Source organism: Acinonyx jubatus, chromosome A2 (genome assembly GCF_027475565.1).
Source record: "Acinonyx jubatus isolate Ajub_Pintada_27869175 chromosome A2, VMU_Ajub_asm_v1.0, whole genome shotgun sequence".
Taxonomy (NCBI): domain Eukaryota; kingdom Metazoa; phylum Chordata; class Mammalia; order Carnivora; family Felidae; genus Acinonyx; species Acinonyx jubatus.
Window position 1 is genome coordinate 115808638 of NC_069383.1, and position 21954 is coordinate 115830591.

The following is a 21954-nucleotide window of genomic DNA, read 5'->3' on the forward strand; positions in this document are numbered from 1 at the left end:
GAACTGGGTTTTGAACCTGATGGTGACACTCCAGAATTCTTCCTCATCAGATCTGAGTCAGTGTTGTTCAAACTAGTCCCTGCGTTATATATAGCCTTCACTACTTTTGTCTAATTGCACTTTTGTTTACTTAATATTTTTCTTTAGATATATAGTTTTAACTTATTTTATAAGGAAACGTGTGCAACTAAACAAAAATAACCCAATTTAAAAATGGGCAAAGGCCAGGGGCCCCGGGGTGGCTCAGTCGGTTGAGCATCCGACTTCCGCTCAGGTCATGATCTCTCAGTTTGTGAGTTCGAGCCCCGTGTGGGGCTCTGTGCTGAGAGCCTGGAGCCTGCTTCAGATTCTGTGTCTCCCTCTCTCTCTGCCCCTTCCCTGCTCAAACTCTGTCTCTCTCTGTCTCTCAAAAATAAATAAAAGTTTAAAAAAAATTAAAAAAATAAAAATGGACAAAGGCTTCAATATTTCTCCAAATAAATACACATATGGCCAATAGTCACATGAAATGATGCCCAACATCATGAAGAAAATGCAAATTAAAGCCAAAGTGAAATACCTATTTTAGTGACTAAATTTTTTAAACAATGGACAGTTGCAAGTTCCAGTAAGTATGTAGAATAATGGAGCATGTGTTGGTGGTGGCAGCGCAAGATGATACAGCCACTTTGTAAAACAGTTTAGCTTTTCCTCAAAAAATTAAGCAGAATTGGGGCACCTGGGTGGCTCGGTTAAGCGTCTGACTTCGGCTCAGGTCATGATCTGCGGTTTGTGAGTTCTAGCCCCGCATTGGGCGCTGTGCTGACAGCTCGGAGCCTGGAGCCTGCATTGGATTCTGTGTCTCCTTCTCTCTCTGCCCCTTCCCCACTTGTGCTCTGTCTCTATTAAAAATAAGTAAATGTAAAAAAAAATTTTTTTTTTAATTAAACAGAATTGGGGTGCCTCTGTGGCCCAGTTGGTTTAGCATCTGACTCTTGGTTTTCAGTTCAGGTCACACTTTTTGGGTTCAAGCCCCGTGTCAAGCTCTGCACTGACAGTGCAGAGCCTGCTTGGGATTCTCTCTCTCCCTCACTCCTGCTCCTTCCATGCTCCCCGCACCCCACGCCCAATAAATAAATAAACTTAAAAAAAAGTTAAACAGAATTACCACATGACTCAGCAATTATACTCCTAGATGCATACCCAAGAAAACTGAAAAACAGATGTTCAAACAAAAACTAGTACATTATGTGGCTAAAGCATTGTTTGTAGTAGCCCCAAAGTGGAAACAAATCAAATGTTTGTCCATCAGCTGATGAACAGGTAGAGAAACGTGGTTTAAATATCCATACAGTAAAATATTATTCAGTCATAAAGAGAAATGAAGTACTGTACTGATTCATGCTACAAAATGGATAAACCTTGACATTATGCTAAGTGTGAAAAGACTAAGATTCTCTTAGTATGAAATGTCCAGACTAAGCAAATATATAGACACAGAAAGATGAGTGGTAGTTTAGGGCTGGAAAGAGTGAGGATATTGGGGGTGGTAGCTAAAGGGTATGAGGTTTTTCTGGGGGGGGGGGGAGTGGGTTGATGAGAATGTTCTGAAATTGGATAGTAATGATGGTTGTACAGCATTGTGAATATACTAAGAAACTGTACAGTTTAAAATATTTAAAATAGTGAATTTTATGTTATGTGAATTTTATCTCAAAGGAAACTTTGGTCTCATGGGAAACTCATCTGAAGTTTCCTCTAACGCAAAATGATACTTCTTTCTTAAGAGTTATTGTAGGATTTAAATGAGATTAACATGTTACCAGTCTCCTAATTGAAGTAGACAATGCCCCTAAAAATAGTACAATGAAAACAAGGTTATTAAAATTCTGGCCAGATACTGTTCGCTGCAAAAGGCTCTGAATAGACTCTAAATATGAGGCCGTTCTCTATTCTCTAAAAGGATAAATTATCAAGTATCAGAGATAAACTAGCACTAAATGAGGCTTTCTTGACATGAGAAGGATTAAAATATTGAAAAGAAAAGATTATTTTACCTGATTCAGTGTTATTTAATGCATACCTTTATACTATGTAAAATCATTTATAAACAGATTTCACACTTAGGGAAGCATTGCTCTAAGGCATATTATTTGCCTGTGGAATCATGTTAGGTGTCATTTAAGTGACAGCATTTATTGAGCAGCTATTACGTGTCCGGAATTCTTTTAGGCACTAGGGATAGAGCAGTGAAAAATTCTTCTAGAGCTTATATTCTAATGGAAAATACAGACAATACAGGAAACGCATAACATCCCTGACATGATGAGAATAATGGAGAAAAATTAAGCAAGTTTGGGGAATGGAGAGTGCTGGAGAGATGGAGGGGAATGCTTACTTTATATATCAGGTGGTTAGGAAAAGCTTCTTTGATAAGGTAACAAAGTAGAGCCTGAAGGAAATGAGAGAGTAAGCTACTTGATTATCTGGGAGAAGAGCATTTCAAGCAGAGGTCAAGAGGATGTTCAAAAGGGTCTGGGAAGATCCAGGAGATCAGTGTGGCTGGGGAGGAGTGGATGAAAGGGACAGAAATAGAGGATTAGGTGGGGTGGATACAACATATAGGCCACTGTTTTACAAATTATCAAGCATTCAAAAAGGATTACTCTGGCTGCTGCATGGGCAAGGATGGAAACAGTTACCAGACTATTTCAGTGGTCCAAGTGGAAAATAATAATAATGGCTCAAATTAGAGTATTAGTGGCTGTGGTGAGAATTGTCAAATTCTGTTGTATTTTGAAGGATGACCTATCATTGCTGGTGGATTGGATGTGGTTTTGAAAAGAAGGTAAAGGGTAAGCGTCAGACCTGGTCAATTTGCTGGTCTAAAGTGCCCTACTCTTGGGGGATGCCTGCTGAAGAACTGCTGGAACGCTGTGAAGGAAGTAAACATGGACAACTTTGCTCTTTAAAGTTCTGATTCTGATTTATTGCAAAGAATTTTAGCTTATATCAGAAAAACCCTGATATCTACTGTAAAAGTATTGATTAAAGTGGATCCTTGCTCCAAGATGCCAGTTTGGATAAGTGGCGTATATGAGTGGGAATAGAAGCCTCTAATTTCTTTCTAACTGGCCGTAGTGTTATGTTAAACTGAAGTGACCTCTATGTTATTAAGCACATGATTAAATTTGGTAATTCCCATTCAGATATAGTGACACAAATTAAGAATTCGGCAATAGTTGTTCCCATGAACTCTGATATGTGTTTCACCCTAATAGCTGTCTATTCTTGCCTATTTTTAAGGCTAAGACAGAGTCACAGTTAGAAAGTCAAATAGTACAGCTACTCCACAGCCCAGCCCAGCCCCTTCCTTTGCTCTTTTACAGAAGCAAGAACTATTAACTATTTCTTCCTTCAGTTCACATGGTGACTTCCTCCATGTCTCTAAATAACCTGCTTATAGTGCTGTTTCTTATGTTTTCAGTTTGGGGCATTGTCTACAGACTCTGTTACAATACTTGAGGTAGCCTGTTAATATCCCCACCATCCTATTTTGCCTTTCTTCCTCTTCCCATTAAAGTTACAACCCACGGGTGCTTGGGTGGCTCAGTTGGTTAAGCATATGACTCTGATTTCACTCAGGTCATGATCTCACAGTTTGAGTTTCAGCCCCATGTCTGACTCTGCGTTGACAGTGCAGAGCCTGCTTAGCATTCTCTCTCTCCCTTTCTCTGTCTCGACCTCTCCCCGACTCACTCTGTCTCTCAAAATTAAATAAATAAACGTAAAAAAAATGATACAACCCATATATGGGGTGCATGTCTAGCTCAGTCAGAAGAGTATGTGATGCTTGATCTTGGTGTCATGAGTTCAAACCCCATGTTGAGTGTAGAGATTTTTATTTTTATTTTATTTATTTTATTTTATTTTAAAAAATATGTATGTATTTTGAGAGAGAGAGAGTGCACAAGCGGGAAGGGCAGGGAGAGACGGAGAGAGAGAGCCCTATCTGGGACTTGATTTCACAAACTGTAAGCTTGTGACCTGAGCCAAAATCAAGAGTCAGATGCTTCACTGACTGAGCCACCCAGGCACCCCAAATGTAGAGATTATTTAAAAAATTTTTAAACATTTATTTATTTTTGAGAGACAGAGTACAAGTGGGGGAGGAGCAGAGAGAGAAGGAGACACAGGATCCAAGGCAGGCTCCAGGTTCTGAGCTGTCAGCATAGAGCCCGAGACGGGTCTCAAACCCACGAACAGCGAGATCATGACCTGAGCTGAAGTTGGACGCTTAACCAACTGAGCCATTCAGGTGCCCCAAAGATTATTTTAAATAGATAAAGTTACAATCTGATATAGTTTGTTCCGGGATGTTAAATTTACAAAGTAAATTTAAGTGATATATTAAACATCTTTTTGTTCTGTCAACTATAGACAGCATCTCTTGATCCCTCATACTGTATGACAAGGGTTTTGTCAGCACTCCTGGCCTTTCCTCTACCTATTCTTCCTTCTTTGTACCTTCCATTTGGAATTCCATTTGGCAGGTTGGATCCCTGTGGGGATATAATTGAAAGATTCAGTTCCCTACACCTGCTTCTTGCTCAATAAACTACTGAAATGCCATCTTCCCCGAGAAAACCTTTTGGGACCTCATTGGGAAAATGAGTCATGTGTCTATAATCCCATTAACAAAATGATAGCCTAGGAGTCCATGAGCTCTTAACCCAACAGACCTTTGGCCTGTTGGGTGTTAACAACCAGAGGCGGAAACAACCAACTTGGCCATGCCCTAAACATGCTGAGGTTTATTTACTTTTCTCATGCCCTTTCGAACCAAAGACTATAAAACTGCCTTAGTAATATAACTCCTGTGAGAACTCTCCGATGGAATTAGTGACATCACAGTGAATTTTCAAGAGAATGTACATGAAATTTATTGTTCACCTTGAACTTCATATGGATAAGTTGATTTAAAAGCAAGTCATTCACTTTGAAAGGAACTGCATCTTGGCTGTAACTGAAATTATAAGGGTTGGGAGGCAGAATGATGGTAATGAGCTGGGAAGCAAAACACTGCTGCCACCTAGTGGTTACTCATTCTGAAATACTGCAATTCTTTCAAACCACAGGCAGCTGAATTAGTACAGTCCCAAACCAGAGAAACTTCCATTTCCTCCTCTTTTGTTAGAGAAAGATGTTAGACAACCTTTTGTAAATGGTCAAAGGCAAAACAAGGTATTAATGGGATTAGCCTGTGAGAGCTGCTCTTCTTTTGTGTAATCAGAAGAATTAACAGAGCACTGACAAGGGCAAACTGCTGTAGGTCAACATGGACAGCAACCAAATCTCTAGCATGAAGTGGCAGTTCCAAAAGGAAGCAGAAGGTGCAACAAGCAGAAGGTGAACAGAGAGGGACCACAGTAAGGCAGGACGCTCAGTAGTGGTCACTGCAATAGCAGCATGGGTCCAGAGGCAAAGCAGAATCAGAAGCAAGGTCAGCAGGGTTGATGACGATCAAGTCACATAGACTCAGGATCACTAGTCAGCAACATTTCTGAAGAACAGGGCAGTCAGGGAACAAAATGTAATTAAATTGACCCTATCTCCTAATATTCCTATGGAGTAGATGTTGTTATCAGCCCTGTTCTACAGATGATGAATTAATTTGAGGCTAAATCACTAACCCAAAGTCACAGAACTGAGGTTTAGAGCCAAAATTTGAACCAAAGCAATTTGACCCCAGAGTCAGAGCTCTTAACTACTATGCTTTTCTGCTTCCCTGAGGGAGAGGGAACCTGGGATTTCACTCCTCTAACTCTTTTGACTGTTGTATTAAGGGATGGTTGTGAATTAGAACTCTGAAGGTGGTTAAGATTTGGACCTAGATCTACTAGGTCCCTAGTAGGTCTGGCACCTACTTACAGGAGGTATTTAACCTTTAAGGAATTAAGTTTCCTTACTTGTAAAATAGGGATATAAAGGAGGCCAATATGTTGCTTCAAAGATTTGTTGAGATAATACACAGTTTCTGTCATATGGCAGGTAAGATAGCTTGCCTACAAAGACGATTGCCAATGATTCTCAATGATTGTAAGTACTACTACTCTCAGCAAGGGGTGGAGTCTGTTTCCCTTCCCCTCGAATCTGGGCTGAGCTTATGGCTTGCTTTGACCAGTGGAATGTGTCAGGTGTATTGTTGGCTAGCTCCAAGCCTAAGTCTTAAAACTTAAGTCTTGCTTCCTTGGACCATCTATGCCACTAGATAAGGAAGCCCAGCCTAGATTCTTGTATGGTAAAAACCACATGGAGAAAGAGGCACTAGGGAGCCAAGATCCTACCTGAGCTCACCTTGTGGATGTGGCCACATGAGTGTACCACATGAGATCAGAACTGACCTGCCAACCCACAGAATTATGAGAAATAAATCGTTGTTAAACTACCAAGTTTTGGGATAGTTTGTTATGCAGCTGTGAGAAATAAGCCCACTGACCCAATCAAAGGAGGGACTTGGAGACTCAGAGCACAGTGAAGTGAGGCTTTAATCAACGTTCTTACAAGAGTGGATGTCTAATGGACAAGCATACTCAGGGCAGTTACAGAAGACAATTTATCTCCTAGCACGCAAGTCCCTCCCCTGATTCCTCATTAGCTGATACTACAGAGGTTACAGCCTTACCCCCTTGTTGCCTATGCTCATGTAAGGCAAAAAGTAGTCTGATTGGAACAAATGTACATTCCTTGAAGTGGTGCAGAGACTTCAGTTCTTTGGCACATGCTCATTGCAAAGCCCGTAAAAATAAGACCGTGAAATAGAGAGGGGAAGAACGAGGAAGTGAAGTGTCTAAGGGTTTGGGACTCCCCCACTAAGGGTGGGGGAAGGGGTGGGGCTGGGTGGCTGGTACAGTTTCCAATAGGTTGTAAACCTATTGTTAATTAGACAGCACAGCTTTTATTTGGTACTTCTGAAAATGAATCTTCTCTCTTACTTCTCACAGCAGCAAATAGAAAGTCCTCAATAAATAACATCTATTAGTATTATAATTGGTGCTGATGAGGGATTCAAACAAATATCTGATCCATCTTTTTTTTAGATCACTGACTTTTCTCCCCTTTCTCTATTATAGGCTGGGAGAAATGAGAGGTATATGTGCAGATGAACACTGCTTATTACAAACATGTCTTATCTTTTTATTAAAACAATATTGCTGGATATCTACTCAGAAAGACTGTTAGCATTTCAAATTGCTATATACATTTGAGATAATATAGAAGCATATTTTTTCACACATTTACAATCCAGACTATTCACTAAATTGGTTATGGTGGAACCTTCCAAAGCTTTTGTGTTGAAGGATTTGAGGCATGAACAGCATGAACAGAGACTTATCCCTTTAATCCGGCATCTCAGAGCCCTGACAATGATTCTTTAACTTTCATCTCCTTTATATCTCCTTCTCTAAAGTCCTCTTTTTCTGTCCGTACATGTCCTTTGCCTTCTTAACATGCCTTTCTTGTCTCTTTTCCTTATTGTGACAATTAAATGAGACATTCTCTACCAAAATGTAGGCTCTGATATGGAGGAGATTTTTATCCCTTTTGCTCTCTACAGAATATTCTTTACTTAGAACAATGCCTGGCACACAGAAGGTGTGCAATGACTATGTTTTGAATGAATTAAATAATTCACGTGAAAGCATTGAGAACAGTATCTGGCATAGAGTCGATGATGCTCAATAAATACAACTTTGACAGTCAGTACTGTTATAAATGTGATCATTCACATTCATTTTTAAGAATGTTTTATTACTTTGGGGCACCTTTGTGGCTCAGTTGGTTAAGCGTCTGTCTTCCACCCAGGTCATGATCTCATGGTTTGTAGGCTCGAGCCCCGTGTTGGGCTCCATGCTAGCAGTATGGAACCTGCTTGGGATCCCTTTCTCTCTCTCTCTCTCTCTCTCTCTCTCTCTGTCTCTCTGTCTCTCTCTCTTTCTCCCTTTCTCTCTTTCTTGTTCTGCCTCCCCCCCCCACTCGTGTTCTGTCTCCCTTAAAACTTAAATAAACTTAAAAGTAAACTAAAAAATGTTTTATTACTTATAGTCTTCGTCTCTTTTCTTTCTACTTTGTCCCTTTCTTTTCTTTCTTTTTCCGTCACTGCATCTTCTGTGCAACCCTTACTTGTGGCCTGAGACCCTCATAGATGTTATGTCTTAACTCAGAGGATGTGCAAGAAAAGGTTTTGGAAATTTGTCTTGGGTGAAATAGAAAAATTTGTGATTCATAGCTGACCTAGGATTACACATAAGATTCTGCTATTGAGGTGAGCCTAATTTTGGTGTTAATATTTTAACCAGGGGCCTAGCTTATGGAAAAGAGCAAGCTTATTAAGTAGTAGGCTAACAAATACCTGACTGTACATGTCTCTGAGCGTGTGGGTGTTTCTGGTGCCTGTTGGTGAGTAACTGTGCTGCTCTTGGCAATAGAAATGTGAGGAGAATCGAATAGAACTGGTTTTGCTATTTTTTTTCTTTCCCTCTTTCCCCACAGGGGAATGGAAATGAACCAGCACATAGTGTATCGATTCTTTCTCAGGCTCGTAACATTATGGAATCCCTGTTGAAGTGCAAGCTGGACTGGCGGAAATCAGATTTCCCATATCTTCTCAAAGGCTGTTTGTCAAGGTAAATCCCATACTTTTTAAAACCCTGACTTCCCAGGGCTAGATGGGAAAATAAAAAGCTTTGGGCCTGTAACCAGAACTGATTATGCAGATGTCTCCATTACCTCAGATGGTCACTCTTGTAGGAAGAGCTCTCTCATCTTTCCTGCTGGTCTTTTAGATTCAAATCAGGAGTTTCACAGATGTGCAGTCCAGTGGGCTGGGTAGCTTGGGCCAAGTACAAAACAGTATTGATGCTGTTCTTAACACAGCCTTGTTTATGTTTCAACTATGCTAATAGGCAGCTCAGACTTCTTAGCCCTGCTAATGTTTGAAAACTGAGAGTTGGGAGGAGAATGGATGAGTCTGCAAGCCTCCTGTCACCTCTCAAAACTGCCTTCAACTACTCTGTTTTTCTTTCCTTCCTTCAAACATTTGATCATTATATAGACAATAACTTACCAGGCCTCTTTACCAGTGAACCAACCTAGTAAGCCAATCTAGAGTTAGGGTAGAGAGATTTTGAGGCATTCAGACCATCAGTTCTCAAACATGCTAACTTAATTGGCACACAAGACCCCACAATACACCTAACCCATCCATTCCACTTCTGGTGGGAAAAGAATTTGATGATAAAGAATTAGAGAAGAGCAAAATGGCAACCCAAAACAGCAGCATCATAATGTGTATGCATGAACAAAACGATCAAAAACAGAAAAACAACATTTGAAATGTGAAATAACACATACAAGAAGGGCTGTATTTATGGGGCGCCTGGGTGGCTCGGTTGGGCACCTGACTTCGCCTCAGGTTGTGATCTCAGGGTTCATGGGTTCGAGCCCCTCATTGGGCTCTCTGCTGTCAGTGCGGAGCCCACTTTGGAACCTCTGTCTCCTTCTCTCTCTGCTTCTCCCTTCCTCATCCTCTCTCTCTTTCTCTCTCTCTCTCTCAAAATAAATAAATAAGCATCATAAACAAAACAAAACAAGAAGGGCTGTATTGGAAACTCAAGACACTAAGAAGCCCTCCTCACCAACAACAAGCATTCCCAGCAATCTAGGTTGTTACATGTGCAGCAGGAAATTTATATCATTGCCAGCTTTTCTGTGGCAGCAAAAGTTTTCAATAATTGGCAGTACCACATGGTTTTTTGCGGGTTTTTTTTTCTTTTGGTGAATATAAAAATTTAATCACTTTTAATAATTAACAAAGGAAGCTATTAGGTACTTAGTCATATGTAAAAATGAAAGTCCCTGGCCTTGCATGGCATTTACTCTAAGAGCTGTGGAAAGAACTTGTATACTTTGATCTCCTTTCATGGTTCATCAGAAAGACTCCATGGGGGCCATGGAGTCTTGGAAACATGCTGGCTTAAATGCCTGTGACAGCCTTATTTCTGGGCCTTCCCTCATATAGTGAACTTGAGCCTAGAAGTTCTTCCACATCTTTGAGTAAGAATCTGATTTCTACATTAAGATGATCACTCTACTGGCAGAAATATAATAAATGCATAAAACTTTTCCAGGGAGTATTTGGCAATAGGTTCAAAGTCTTAAAAGTATGCATTACCTATTCACCCAGCAATTCCACTCCTAAAGAAATAATTATGAATATGAGCAAAGATGGATGTATGAGGGTAATTACTATGGTATATTTTAAACTATCTTTTATATTAGGAAATTGTTCACAATGCTGGTTTTTAAAAGTAGGGCATATAACTGTGTATGATATAATCCTTTTCTCCTAAAGATGTAGGTCTATTCATAGAAAATGGCTGGAAGTGTATATAATACAATGTTAATAGTGATGATCTTTTTGTATTATTACTGACTTTTCTCAAATGTCTACAGTAAACCTGTAGTACTTTTGTAATAAGAAGAAAAGGTATAAAGGTATTTAAATATGCCTGAAAGAATAGATGTTTTTGGCAGCACTGGTTAGAAGAACATGAATGGGGATGAGTGGATGAGAGGTTATTACAGCGTTCAGGCTCCGCGTGGTCAGTGCAGAGCCCAACACAGGGCTGAATCTCACAAACCATGAGATGATGACCTGAGCCAAGATCAAGAGTCAGATGCTTAACCAAGACTGAGCCACCCAGGTGCCCCCAAATTGATCTTTTAAAAGAGCCAACATGATTCATCCATCGCCTTTAGTACCTTTACACATGCATTTAAAGAAACTCAGAATCAACTCTGATTTAGTTTCCTGGCTTGTTCAGCCAAGTTAATGAGGATCTAGTTGACAGACAAAGAAAGAGAGTGTAAGAGGAGGACTAGATAGTGGAGGGAGAGAATAAATTCAATGTTGGACTTTCAGAATTTGAGGGGTTTGTGAAATGTGTACTAAACTGTGGTACCTGAGTCAGAAGCTCACGTCTGATCAGTTGATGCAGAATTAGAGATCATCAGTATACATGTGATTGTTAATACTGGGTGGTTGTTAAGCTTGCCTGGAGAGTGAGAAGAGGGCTGAGCAGGGATCCCTGTGGAACCTCCACAGTTCGGGGCAGGATGAAGGAGAGGAATTCACTGAGAAGACTGAGGAGTGGTGAGGTAGGCCAGCCCATAATAGGCTAATCCAGATTCAAAGCTAGGCAAGAATGACCAGTTACACAAGTTCAGGGTTGCTTTCATTTCAGTTTACTACCAAGTCTGCAAGCAAGCATTGCAACAGGCACAGGAAATGAGACTGAAAGTGAGTGAGGAGACTCTGGGTTTTCTTCTGCTTTCATGGAGTTGTGACCAGAATTTAGGGGTCAGCACGGCCCCTCTCAAGTCTGATCTGCCACTTCTTGCTCTGTAGGCTGGGGAAAGGGCCTGCCAACCCTCAAGGGTCTAGGTACTTCCGCGTCAGGCAATTCCTTGCTGTGCCATAGGCATGTCCTTGTATGTTCTTTCTTCTCAGTGCCTCCTCACCTGCACCAGGCTTGGCCATGGAATACCCACAGTAGCCAGAGGGGTTCAGAGGGAAAAGGAAGTTTAGGGAGGAGAGAATTTCAAGTTTAGGGAGGAGTTGTCAGCAATATCAGATGCCAGAGTTCAGGTAACATAAGTGCTGAAGGGTTCCCATTTGGCGATTCAAAGGCTATTTGTAACCATAGACATAGGGCACCACCAAGCTCAGATTCCCATGAAAGTCATTTCCATTCTCACAAAATATAATCAAGATACTTATTTTAGGAGCACCTGGGTGGCTTAGTCAGTTAAGCACCCTACTCTTGATTTCGGCTCAGGTAATGATCTCAGGGTTTGTGAGATACAGCCCCATGTTGGGCTCTGTGCTGATAGTGTGGAGCCTGCTTAGGAATCTCTCTCTCCTTCTGTTTCTGCCACTACCCCACTCACATTCTTTCTCTTTCTCTCTCAAAATAAAGAAATAAACATTTTTTTAAAAAGGTATTTATTTTAGTCGTGGTATTTTGTTATGGCAACCTGAGCTAAGACGTTCACTTTGCCAGACTCCTTCATGGTGATTTATTCTTAGTGGCACTATTGTTGTTTCTAACATTCCATCCCTTTTTAAGGAACTCCCTGTCCATCACATTGTGGGCTGTGTTTAGTGTCTCTTACATAAGCTTCTTATGTCCCAGGCACATCAAGGAATGTGGCTGGGTACCAGTTTCATTGTCCCCAGACCTTCCCAATAGGTGAGAAGATTATTAGATGTTGGTCTGCCCAAAGCATGTGATGGACTTCTAGATGACTGAGGTCTATCAGGGTCATTGCTGATTCATGGAATGCTCAGATACCCATAAGTGGCAGAATTAAAGAAACACTTTAACTGCAGGCTGGGGGAATGTTGGTCTTTAGCACAGAATTCTAATATTTGGGTTTTCTAGAGCAAGGTGTATGTTGGGACTCAATACTTAGACTCTTCTGGAAGGGATGAAGCAGCTTCAAACTTGTGTCTGTTGGGCTAGCTTCATTTGGTCCCCCAAATCAAAGCAATATAAATATCCATATCTTTTTACGTCTGTCATTGCTTATTTGGTTTTCCATCTGCCCTGCTCTGAAGTAGGAGGGGGAAGAGAAGGCAGAGGGAAATCGTGAGCTCCTTAGAGGAATAGTGCCAGATATTAAATCTATAAACAAAATAGATTGAACCGGAGAGAATGAGTCAGAGATGAAGGAAGCATGAAAGCAATATCACACTGGGAAAATGTCACCTGAAAGTGCTGACCGAATGTTTCTGGCATATTTGTGATTGGCCCTTTAAGTCCGATCAGCACAATTTGGTTCCTGAACTGCGTGTGCCTCACTGCCCTATTGCGTGTATTTTCATTGTTTCCTCATTTCAAGCCCTTAAATTCATTTATGTAATACAAGCTGATGACCCATGGTGAGATTGTCCTTTCCTCTGGTGATAATGATCCTGTCACACCAGGTTCCTGTTTCACTGGAGTGTGAAGAGAGTTGTGCTGATTGATAGGGACCAAGCTGGAGTGAAATAAAGATTTGACTGGAGGATCCCTTAGTCTTCCTGTACAATATGCTCAGAGTGTACTTGGAACTCAGAGTTATCTGAGGGCTCTGCTTTCTCAGAGTTAGGCTGTGATGGAAGTTGCAAATGTGGGCAGCCCCTGGGTCAGATGTATTTTATTTGGTCCACCCAGGATTTGGAGTCAGTTGCCAACATTTAAAAATAGGCATATTTCATAGCCAGGTTTCCCATTCCTCTCTAAAACAGGAAGATCTAGAATGTTGGACCTGTATCCCCTCCTGAAAATCATTGGTTAACGCAGAGTGGAACACTGCCCTTTAGTGGGGACAGGAGAGCTTTAGATTTCCATAGTCTCCACTGCTGCAGACATTTATATTGGCCACCATAGGCACTTAAGTTTGTATTCCATGTATATCCATCCACATAGGAACGATGTGTAGGGGAGAAAAACCTTTTTTTCTCCCCTAGGGTCACTGTTCGGGCCCAGGAATCAAACTGATCATAGACAGATTAACAACAACAAACAACCAGTTTTGTTTTTTGTTTTTTTTTAATTAAGTTTACTTATTTTTGACAGACAGAGTGTGAGAGCATGAGCTGGGGAGGGGCAGAGAGAGAGGGAGACACAGAATGCGAAGCAGGCTCCAGGCTCTAAGCTGTCAGCACAGAGCCCGACGAGGGGCTCAAACCCACGAACTGTGAGATCATGACCTGGGCCGAAGTCAGACGCTTAACTGACTGAGCCACCCAGGCGTCCCCAAAAAACCAGTTTTAATTACACGGTTACACAAGGGAGTTTCACAAAGAATAGAGATTCAAGGAGGCAGCCACGTAATATAGGCTTATATATACCGTCTTAGGTTAGACAAACAAAAAGAGGTTTGGGGGCTTCTGGGTGGGGAGGCAAGTTCTGGGAAAGCAAGGGGAGGAAGCACAAGATAAAGATGGGTGGTCTTGTTATGTAGATAAAAGTCTCTCAGGTGATAAAAGTTGTCTTTCTTCCTGGCACAGAGATAACTTTACAAATGGAAGTTTCCTTTCTAAACATAAATTTCCTTTACAAAAGGGGAAATTTATACTCTATTTTTAAGCAGTTGGAGGTAAAGAGCCTTTCCTGCCACTGCTGGTTCTCAAGTGCCGTTAGCTCAAAATAATCCTTATGCCAAAGAGGTATATTTTGGGATGATATATCCTGGTACCCTTGAGAAGGAAACTAGCATTTATTGAGTTACCTTTATGTATGAACCACTGTATCTTGTAATTTCCACATATGATTTCATTCGATTATCCTCAAAATCAGTAAGGTTTGGGCTCCAGTGCTACAGGGACCATGCCTGTGACATGCCACCCCAAATATGGCATTTTGGTATATTCAGTATTTTATTTGTTAAATTATTATTTTTTTAAGGTGTATTTATTTATTTTGAGAGGCAGAGAAAGAGAGAGAGAGAAAGACAGAGAAAGTGCATGCAAGAGAGAGAGAGGCAGAGAGGGAGGGGATAGAGAATCCCAAGCAGGCCCCATGCTATCAGTGCAGAGCCCGACATGGACTCAATCCCACAAACTGTGAGATCATGACCTGAAGAGTCGGATGCTCAACTGACTGAGCCACCCAGGTGCCCCTAAATTATTTTTTTAAATGTGTGTCTTTAAATTTATTCTTTAGTAATTGCTATACCCAATGTGGGGCTCAAACCCATGACCCTGAGATCAAGAGTCACATGCTCCTCCCACTGAGCCAGCCAGGCATCCCTGGCATATTGAATATTTTAAAATGAAGGAGTTTGAGAACACAGCAGAAGGAGGAAGGTCACGCTGACCTTCTGCCTACCCTTCTTGTCTAAAATAAGTCATAAAATCTTTGTGTGAGAGGTGCCCTCCCTATTCTGGGAGGAAAGGAGCATCCTTATCTCTAAAGACAAAAGGGGCCTGAGAAGAATGCTAACCAACAAGCATTTCTAAGTTTCTTGTGAGAAATAAGCTCACTGACACAATCAAAGGAGTGACACGGAGACTCCGAGCACAGTGAAGCCAGGCTTTAATCAACATTCTTGCGAGAACATTCTTGCAAAAGCAGTGTGTGATGGACAGGCACACTTGGGTCACTTACATTAGACAATTTGTCTCCTAGCACGCAAGTCACTCCCCTGGTTCCTCACTGGCTGATACTTACAGAGGTTACAGTCTTACCTGGAAGTCACCTATGCCCATGTAAGGTAAAAAAGTAGTCTGATTGGAACAAATGTACATTCCTTGAGGTGGCATAGAGACCAAAGTTCTTGGGTGCATGCTCATTGTAAAGCCAGTGAAGTGAAGTGTCTAAGGGTTTGGGAATTCATTTGGGGGGGGGGGTGGGGGGTTTCATACATTTTCCAATAGGTTGTAAACCTATTGTTAATTAGACAACACAGCTTTTATTTGGTACTTAAATGAATCGTCTCCCTTTCTTCTCACACTCTTGAATATATCATATTCTTCCACCTCTGTCCACTCTTCATCAGACCTAACATAAACACTCAGTTCTGTTCCACTGCATCTGCATTTCCTTATGAAGGCTCCTGTGTCATGTAAAACTTATATTACATAAATTTGTATGCCTTTTTTTCCTCATTAATACATTTTTGTCAGTTTAATTTTCAGACCCAGCCAGGTAACATAAAAGAGTCAAGAAAAATATTTTCCTCTCCTACACCTATTTCTTTTACCACTGTGCCAGTCCCAGCATTTAGTATAGTCAAAGCTAAAGTAGGAACTCAAAAGCATTTATTGGATGAACGAATGTACACATGAACACATAAATAAATGAATGAGTTATTTTTATCCCATTTTTTTGTAGATGAGAAAATCAAGGCCCTGGGCATTTAAGTAACTTGCTCAGAATCATATAATCAGTAGAGGTTACAGTTGGGATTCACATATGAAACTATGGGACTCCAGAAGTCCAGTGTGAAGGAAAAGGGTAAAGGCCATGGGGTCATTTCAGGGCCAAGTGCACAGTAGGCATGTTGTAAGCACTTACTGAATTGGTTGATAATGTTTAAATGTATTTTCATGAGTACAAGCAACCAGAAGATTACAAGCGTGGTTTTAGTTTATGAAATTTGTTTAAAATCTACTGGTGTCCTGGGGTGCCTGGGTGGCTCAGTTGGTTAAGCATCTGACTTCGGGTCAGGTCATAATCTCGTTGTTTGTAAATCCGAGCCCCATATCGGGCTGTGTGCTGACAGCTCGGAGCCTGGAGCCTGCTTCAGATTCTGTGTTTCCTTCTCTCTTTGCCCTTCCCTCACACTCTCTTTCTCTTTCTCTCTCTCTCTCAAAAGTAAATAAACATTAAAAAAATTTAAAAAATCTACTGGTGCCTGGGATTGAGCTTTGGGATTTCTTAATAGTGAGGCCTTGTAGTAGAGGGTACTATTGACATGTAGCAAGGAGGGCAGAATGTTTCTGTTCATGTGCTACTTAAATGTGCTACTTAAATGTGAATTTCCAAAGCTAATTCTCCTTACACATCTAAAGAGCTTCCTCTGGGCTTATTAAACTACCTGCTGATGGTGCTTGGTTACCACCCTAGAGCCCAGAGCTGTTCTCAGAAATGAATGTAATTCAGTGCTCCTTTGTGAGGCTATTATTAGGAGGACCTGAAACTGGTTTAGGAAGCATACTGTTCAAAACGAAGCCCTTTACAAAGAGAATGGGTTGGCCTGGCTGAGGGAAATGGGGAAGTGAGTAAGAGCCACTCTTGTGGCTTAGGTTCTAGCTCTGTGTTTATGATTTCCAAATTGATTTATAATTTTTTCTAAATTGATTTATAATTTTCATATCTCTCACACAAGTCTCATCATTCCAAAAACTGCTAGATATTTCCCACAGACCTCTGTCTACCATGACGCTAAACCTAACATATTGAAAACAGAACACACCACATTTGTGCCCATGAACCAGTCTTTCCTTCTGGCTTTCTCCATCAGTGGCTCTTTATTCTTTCACTTACTAAGCTCCAAACTGGAGTTTTCTAATACTCTTATAATTCATATATGCTGACACTTTTCCATAAATTTCCTTCCTCCTCCCCTTCCCCCTTTCCCAAGTGCAAGCCTCTATCTATCCTCAGATCTTGAATGCTAAAGTAGCTTCCTTGCTGAAGTAGCTTCTCTCTGCTTTCAGGATCACTTTCCTTTTATATCCCTGCATACTACAGCCAAATTTATCTTACTAAAATCCGGTTTTCATGTCCCTTTTCAGGTTCCAAATCTATATTATCTTCTTATGGCTTGGACTGGCTTTTCCAGTTGTTCTGTGAAGATTTCATTCCATCAGAAATTAATAGGCTTTAAGTAAAAAACAGATTCTGTGATCAAATGTCAGGGAAATGCTAGGTTGACAAAGTTATGAACCATTTCTTTCCTGCAGGATAACTCATAGCTTTCATATGTCAATATGTGTTAGTATACAGTGTTTCCCGAGATTGATATTTTCACAGAACCTTTTTTGGCAGAGTATTTCATTGGTCTAGGTCTTCATGCACCACACTTTGGAAACATTGGTCCGCAAATTCAAATCCATACTCCCTGTGATGGTTAATTTTATGTGTTAATTTGACTGGGCCATGGAATTGTTAACCCTAAAAATCAAACGGCCAATTATTTTACCAACAAATAAATAGCAGAGAATTGCAATGAGGGACAAGCAAGCTACAGCAACATCATAGGCAACTCTGCTGAACAAAGGAGAGAAAGCCTCTTTTGTTCAGGAAATCGGGAAGTTGGGAGCTCTGAGTTATGACTGTCTCTCATTGGCTGGGCTGTTGTGGGGGGGCAGCAGGAGGAGGAAACCCTTTTTTCCCCCTTCTGGGATGGTAAAGTAGTGTCCACCTGCAAGGTCCCTCTCCCTGTTGGTATCTGCAACTGATGAGGAGTGGTAGGGCATGAGAGCTCCCCCTGCTGGCCTTCTACTCCATTCTAGTGAGATTTCCCTTTATTAAATTTCACAAGATGCCCAGATATTTGGTCAACCATCCATTAACTATGTTTCTTTGAGGTTGTTTTTATTTTTATTTATTTATTTATTTATTTATTTATTTATTTTTTAATGTTTATTCTTGAGAGAGAGACAGAGTCAGAGTGCAAGTGGTGGGGGGGGGGGGTTGGGGGGGGGCAGAGAGAGAGGGAGACACAGAATGTGAAGCAGGCTCCAGGCTCTGAGCTGTCAGCACAGAGTCCGACTCAGGGTTCGAACTCACGAGCCATGAGATCATGACCTGAGCCAAAGTTGGGCACCCCTATTTTTTTTTAAGTTTATTTATTTATTTTGAGAGAGCAAGGAGGGGAGGGGCAGAGAGAGAGGGGGAGAGAGAGAGTCCCAAGCAGGCTCTGCATTGTCAGCACAGAGCTCCATGCAGGGCTCAACCTCACGAACCGTGAGATCATGACCTGAGCTGAAATCAAGAGTCGGATGCTTAATGGACTGAGCCACCCAGGCACCCCTGTGAGGGTGTTTTTAGATGAGTTTAACATTTAAGTCCATAGATTGAGTAAAGCAGATTGCCCTCCTTAATGCGGTGGGCATCATTCAATCAGTTGAAGGTCTAAATAGACCAAAAATTCACATCCTTCTATGAGTAAGAGAGAATTTCTCCTGCCTGAACTGCCTTCAAACTGGGACATCAACTTTTTCCCCTCTTCAGACTCAAACTGGAATATTAGTTTTTCTTGGGTCTGAAGCCTGCCAGCCTTCAGACGGGAACTACACTGTCAATTCTCCTGGGTTTCCAGGTTCTAACTTATCCTGCAGATCTTGGGAATTCTCAGCTTCCAAATCACATGAGCCAATTCCGTATATCTCTACACACACACACACACACACACACACACACACACACACACTATTGGTTCTAATTCTCTGGAGAACCCTAATACACTCCCATCTTTTTCTCCAAGGCAGTTTAAGATCAGACTCCTGTAATACCTGTGTATCTCTTTCCCAGCACATACCTCTGCTCTAGGTAAGCTGGTCTCATTATTTCTACATGCCCTTTGCAGAATTCACCTCCAAACTTTGTCCAAACTGTTTCTTTTGCTTATCTATGGCTCTTCCTTTTCCTGTTTGTTCACATTCTACCCATCTCTCTCTCTTTCTCTCTCCCCCTCCTTTCTTCCCTTTCTTTCTAACATTTTCTTTTAAGAAAATAAATTTCCCAAAGACAAGTCGTGCACAGCATTGACTTGCATTCATTGCTAAGCACTGTGCTCTGTGGGAAGTGGCTAGAATGCTAATCCACTAGAAATTCAAGGAAGAAAAACCTAGAGGAAGTTCCCATTATAAGAATAGATTTAAAAAGTGAGACTCTTTCTCAGTCTTCTAATTCCTTAGTGCTTTCCCCCAGAGACATCTACAGTTACCGGTTTCTTTTTTCTCTTGTTTCAAGATCCAAGTTAATTCTCATGATTGAAAATTAGAGTCACTTGCAGAGCAGTTAAGATTCCTGAGGGCCAGGCTGCAACCTTAGACCATGTACATCAGATTCTCGGGGCGGGGGAAACCCAGGCATCAGTATTTTGTAAAGTTCTCCATTTGATTCCAGTGCATAGCAAGGACTGAGAACTAGTGTGAAGTCTTCTTGATCAGAAGGTACTGAGTCCATGGCCCTTTTGGTATGTGCCATACAGTCTGGCTTGTGGTGATCTCATCTTATTAAAAATGGGAGCCTGTGGCTTACCTGGTGGTGCTCAAGGAAGAGAATTTCTCTAGTTCTGAAAGTCAGTTTGAATATCCCTCCCACCCGTTCTCCTCTCAGGTATGGAGAGCAGTGGTTCTCTCTGGCAAGCATGAGATTCACCTAGAGGCCCTACTCCTAGAGTGTCTGAATCAATAGGTGTGGTGGGGGCAAGAATTTGCATTTCTTAAAAAAATTTTTTTTTAAATATTTATTTATTTTTGAGAGAGAGAGTGAGTGAGCAAGGGAGGGGCAGAGAGAGGGAGACACAGAATCTGAAGTAGGTTCCAGGCTCCAAGTTGTGAGTGCAGAGCCCGACACAGGGCTTGAACCCACAAACCGTGAGGTCATGAACTGAGCCGAAGACGAACACTTAACCAACTGAGCTACCCAAGCGCTCCAAGAATCTGCATTTCTGATGATGCTGGTGATGGTGACTCTCTTGATCTGTGGACCACATCTTGAGAACCATTGACCAAAAGGACGAGGAGAGGGAGCCCAAGTGGGCCTAATATGGCCGCTTGTGCCTGAGGAAAACCTAAGAGATTGCACACAAAAGTAAAGGCTGGCTAAAAATACTACTTAACATGGGGGTTACCAATTGGTGGCCCAAACCCTAAATCCAGTCCATAGATGGGTTTTGTAGGGTCACACAATGTTTTCTGTTAATGAAAATAGTTCATACTTAAAAATCAGGGATTTACACACACACACACACACACACACACACACACAAATATTTAAAAATTTTAAGAACAGTAGGTTGGCAGCAAGGGGCCCAATTTTGTATGTGCATTCAACTTTAATCAACAAGGAGTAGCTGCTTTGCTCTCCAAATCAACCCAGCCCCCAGCCAGCCTTACAAATGAATATACTATATGAGTGAGCCCAGGCAAAATAGAAGCAGAAAAACTACAGAGCAAAGCCATAAAATAGTGAAAAGTAATATACTATTGTTGGCTTAAGCCACTAAGTTGTAGGATGATTTGTTACATAGCAATAACTAACTGATATAACAATTGGCAGAATTCCCACAGGCCTGCTTCACTCAATTATGTTACCTTCCAGGCCCCTGTAGGCAAGTGAGTTTCCAGCCTGGGCCTTTCCCTACAGAGCACTAAGATAGACTTGAAAACCTTTTCCACATCCATTATCCCAACAACCTCACAAGGTCAGCTGGTAATAAATCCATTTTGCTGATGAGGAAACTGAGGACTAGTAAGCTAAAGGATATCCCTAGAGCGACATAGGAACAACAGGGTGAGAATCCATCACTTTGCGCTTCTGTTTCAGTGCTTGCCCCCGTCCCTCCTGGGCAATCAGCTGTTAGTCTCTCAAGGCCAATAGACTTGACAGCCACTAAAACCAAACTGTGTAAGGTAACAGGGTATGATGTTTTCAAGAAGGGGAGCCCTCTAGCTAGTCTTTATTTATTAATTTTTTAAATGTTTATTTTTTGGGGGGAGGGGGGAAGGGGGAGAGAGAGAGAGAGAGAGAGAGAGAGAGAGAGAGAGAATGAGTGGGGGAGGGGCAGAGAGAGAAGGAGACACAGAATCTGAAGCAGGCTCCAGGCTCTGAGCTGTCAGCACAGAGCCTGATGTGGGGCTCTAACCCATGGACCATGAGATCATGACCTGAGCTGAAGTCAGATGCTTGACTGACTGAGCCACCAAAGCAGCCCTAGTCTTTATTTATTGAGAATACTGACTGTGAAGGGCCTTAATATAGTGACCACTACATAGAAGGGCCTTAATGAGAGCTACTTGTTATTATATACTCCCCCTTCTATAACATCCTTTGATATCCTCTTCTGTCTTTCCCTACTCACCAGACTGCCATCTGGAGAATTTCATCTGTCTTCTAAGATCTGGTACATTTTCTGTATCTCTATTACAGCACATAATTATAGTGTATTATATATTTAAGAAGTTTTTATCTTTATTAAAAATGTTTTTATTTTCAAGTAATCTCTACATCCAATGTAGGGTTCAAACTCACAGCTCCAAGATCAAGAATTGCATGCTGTACCAACTGAGCCAGCTAGGCACCCTTAAATGTTCAGATTTTTTTTTCTTTAAGTGGGCTTCATGCCCACCATGGGGCTTGAACTCACAACCCTGAGATCAAGAGTAGCATGTTCTACTGACTGAGCTAG

General features: G+C 41.4%; 1 protein-coding gene across 1 annotated transcript in view; it reads left to right on the forward strand.

Moving 5' to 3' along the window:
* The window catches only part of SRGAP3 (SLIT-ROBO Rho GTPase activating protein 3), a 354753-nt gene that overhangs the window by 412 nt on the left and 332387 nt on the right, over positions 1-21954 (forward strand). The window contains exon 2 of the mRNA XM_053219015.1: positions 8533-8666. The gene's annotated coding sequence lies outside the window, so the exon portion shown is untranslated. The remainder of the gene's footprint in view (positions 1-8532; positions 8667-21954) is intronic.